Source organism: Crinia signifera, chromosome 8 (assembly GCF_055691185.1).
Source record: "Crinia signifera chromosome 8, ASM5569118v1, whole genome shotgun sequence".
In the NCBI taxonomy this organism is placed as follows: Eukaryota; Metazoa; Chordata; class Amphibia; order Anura; family Myobatrachidae; genus Crinia; species Crinia signifera.
In genome coordinates, this window is record NC_139224.1 from 151,691,796 (window position 1) to 151,695,985 (window position 4,190).

Here is a 4,190-nt window from a genome sequence, read left to right on the forward strand (position 1 = left end):
CCCATGGCCCAGAATTCCTTGGAAGTGAATGGCCCTGTGGTCAGAGAAGAAGCAGGGAACCATAGAATGCCTAACCTGCTGCACTGCCCGGGATGTGAACACAAAGTCAATGCGGGAACGCACGGAGCCATCGGGGCGGCTCCACGTGAAATTCACGGAGCCAGCCCCCATGGAGCCCACAGCGTCCCGCAGTGATGCTTCGGCCACCATTTCCCTGAGCAGGTTGGACGTGATGTCCAGCTTCGCAGAGTTGCAGGTGCTTCGACCATCCCCTTCAATCGGGCAGTTGAAGTCCCCGGCCATCACTACAGCCCTGGTGGTGGCGAGCTGGGTCCGCAGGGTCTGGAATAATTCCAAACGCTCATTCTTAAAGGGTGAAGCATACACGCAGATTAGCCTGATAGGCTCACCTGCCCAGGACCCATCTACGACGAGCAATCTGCCGCAGACAAACTCCTGAACAGAATCCAACGTGAAGAGGCTACCCCTAATCAGAATGGCTACCCCTGCAGACCTGCACTCACCTCCACCGGACCAGTAGGATGGACCATGGGACCACTGCCGAGCCAGATGCCTATAGGACCTGGAGAAAGGGAGAGAGCATTCCTGCAACATATACACATCACATTTCTGAGTGTCAAGAAAGGTAAAAATAGATTGACGTCTGTTCTTATCCTTAATGCTCCTTACATTAATGGTAAAAAGATTAAAAGCTACCATTGGTTAAGAGAAAAAGGTTACTGTGGCGATACGTATACTTTACCACTCCCATCGGGAGGTGCTTCCTCTGGGTCGGCCACCGGATCTCCCTGCTGGGGTGTCTCGATGTTGTTGAGCAGTTGGTCGATGTTGTTGAGGCTGTCAAGCTCAGGCACCCCACTCTCCTCGAAGACCTCTGCATATGCCTCCATCTCCTCCTCGAGGGTGAGGGAGTCCTGGTCTGGCTCGACCGATTCGACTGCCGCTTTCTTGGAAGATTCTGGGTCAGCAGCTGGGCTGTCTAACTCCTTCCTCTTCCTTCTTGGCTGTACATTTCCTGCAGGGGCAAGTGGTGGAAACTCTTCCTCGGAGAGGAGAGGGACAGGGAGGGGGCAAGGGGGGGTGGTGGGAAGAAGGGTGGGTTGGATCGCAGTTCGGGAGGGTGAGGGAGGAGGGGTGGTGCGAGCAGCCGGGGTGGGGGTTGCTGTCACAGTGGGAGGGAGGGGAGGAGGGTTAGGGATGGTGGGGGGAGGGGAAGGTTTCTTACCGCCTTGTTTCTGCTGGATCTGCTTCCTCTGTGCAGGCTTGGGTGGTACCTTGGCAGGGGCTACCACACCCGATACTGCTGCGGCGTAGGATCTCACTCTGTCGGGACAGTCCCGGTAGACGTGCTCCACTTTGCCGCACAGGTGGCAGGTCATCTTCGTGGGGCAATCCTTTGTCTCATGACCAGCCATGTGACAATGTTTGCAGGCCGGGACCTTGCAGTCCTTCGCCATGTGATCCTTCCCGCTGCACTTCCTGCAGTTGCGCGGCTGGTCAGAGTAATGGAGAAGTCCTGCTGTTCCCCCCAGGGAGAAGCACTGTGGAAGGTGCTTTACTCCTTCTGGGCACGAGGTGTCCTTGTGCAGCCGGACGATCACTGCCCACTTCGTGGACCAGAATCCATCATCGGTCATGATCCTTGTGGGGTTCCTCACGACCGTGCAGAATCGGCCCAGAAATGTGGCAATGTCTCCGGCTGGCGTGTGAGGGCTGCGCATTAAAACCGTCACCCGCCTCTCCTCCCTTTGGATAGGGCAGTTGCCCACAATGCGAGAGAGAGGGGATTCGGGTCTCGCCGCTTTCACTGCCTCCCAGTACCTCTTACAGATGGCAATGGAGGTGAAGGTGACGTAGAAGATCCCCTTCAGGTAATTCTGAATGCTGAGTGTTTCAGCCTTCGTGAATCCCTGGTCGAGAACCATCTTCTTGCCGAAGGTGTCGATCGACATGTCCGGCACCTGTCCATCCGACTCCTTAAACTTCAACACCACGGTCTGCCTCATCCAGGGCTCCAGGGCTGGGAGGCCTTTGGAATGGTCCTGGTCGGGCACCGTTGGTGGTGTCATAGAAGGGGCAGTGGAGCAGGGGCCAGCCGAGACGGTCGGACCTTCGGCCGGTGACTTACCCTTCTTCCCGGGCTTCTTCCTCCCAGCGAGGAGGGCCGGAGTGGAGGCTGAGGCCGGCACCAGGGCTGGAGCAGCTGTGGCCATCCTTCCGGTTTCTCGGGGCAGCTGAAGTCGGGGCAAAGGGTCTCCTCCGGCGTCGAAAGGAGGAGATGAAGGGGTCGCTTCAGAGGGCAGAGCAACACAAGTCTAACCCTCCAAGGAGGCTAGAAAGCGATGCACGGCTTCAGAGGGCAGAGCAAAGCAAGTCTAACCCTCCACGGAGGCTGGGGAGCGTTGCAGAGCTTCGGAGGGCAGAGCGGAAAGTCTGACCCTCGGCGGCGGCTCCGGAGCGGTGGAGGCTTCAGAGGGCAGAGCAGAAAAGTCTGACCCTCCTAGGCAGCTCGGGAGTGCTGCAAGGCTTCGAGAGGGCAGAGCAAACAAGTCTGCCTCTCCCAGGTGGCTAGGGTGCGTTGATCTCCTCTTCTGGCGAAATCCTCCTCTCCTCGCAGTCGGGGGCGGAGCTTCTTCCTCGGCGTCAAGAGGTGGAGGGGTCGGCAGTCGCTTCGGAGGGCAGAGCAGAGCAAGTCTGACCCTCAGTCTTCTCCGGCTTCTCCCTCTTCAGCGATGTCTTCTCCTCCTCGCGGTCTCGACGTCTTCGCTCAATTCGCTCTTCTCGGCCTGGCAGCGGTAGCCCTGAGAAGGACCGTTGTCGGTCCAAGAAACAAGGAGCAGAGCTGCCTCTCAGAATGAACTGATAAGAACAGATACTACACTTGATCTTAGCCAAAAGGCCGAGAAGCGATCTATGTCGACTGTGTTGACATTCGAGACAAAAAAAGTGAAAAAGCCCATGTTGACCATTTGACTTTCGACCTTCCCCATGTCAACCCAATGCATGTCGACCTAACTTATGTCGACATTCATGCATGTCGGCCTAGTGGTGTCGACCTAGTTGCTGTCTACCCAATGATCCATACCCATTCCAATACAAAGATGCTCTGAATCAGGATTTGGTTCTACTCTGATCCCCTAAAGGTGTCAGATCCCCTAAATAAAGGTTCAGATTTCTAAAACACACATCTCTAATTATAAATAATATATTCCTGTTTGATAGTTCTCCCTTTAAGAGACGTCTGCGGTGCTAATGCTTCTGACCTAAACATTTCATCTCTCAGCCAGAACAAACCGTCATCCCATCAAAGTACTGTGAAAAATCCCAGGTGGGAGATTAAGCCAGGAATACACAGGGAAGAGCGTGTGGAACTTTGTGAACAGACAAACTGATTGTACAAGCAGCTTCTCTCATCGTCCTGTCACACTCTTCAGCCGAACAAACAGAGCTTTCATTTCCACATCTTCTCAGGATCACATCCAAGCCCATCTGCAAATCCCATTCCTGGAGCATTATCAAGAAGGAGCAGCCCTGTGAATAGGAGGTGTGAAATGTGAGCCTCTGCCGGAATCAGTCACAGACACACCTGGACCGCTCTCCCAACAGGTATGTCTGACGGAGGTGTGAGATTCTTACACAGCCATGATAATGGAGGAGACATGACACGGACAGCTCCTAGTTCTTAAAGATGTACATGAGGAATTTAGAGAGATGTACAGGGTGTCTGATGTGGTCATAGGCGTGCGCAGCACATTTTATTAGGGGGTGCACCACCTATTGTGCATGTCTACCAACACCCATTGGGTGCGTCTAAAACCACCAATCAGGCGTGTCTACCATAATCTATTGGCCCTCACTACAATATAAAAGTCTCTCACCCACAACATAATCTCCTGCTTATTTCAGTCAGTTTTTAATCTTCTTATTACTCTATTTAACAGTTCATGCAAATAAAGTCAAAAACATATATGGATGACACATGTATGTAGTGATATGACAATGGTCTAGTACAATTAACAATGCAAAAAACAAACATAATTGAATGATGGGCTCTTCTTTTAATAGAATACAGTTCTAAAAAGCAAAAGTCTGTGGTAAAAGGTATTGCTGGTTGCTAGCGGCAGGGAGGTGTTTATAAGGGCGGGTACAGCATTAGGGGGTGCCTGTGC

The 4,190-nt window shown here is 53.3% G+C and overlaps 1 pseudogene; it reads right to left on the bottom strand.

Moving 5' to 3' along the window:
• Positions 1 to 2,825: 2,825 nt before the first annotated feature.
• On the bottom strand, positions 2,826 to 2,932 carry LOC146029936 (U2 spliceosomal RNA; annotated as a pseudogene).
• Between the last annotated feature and the right edge of the window lie 1,258 nt (positions 2,933 to 4,190).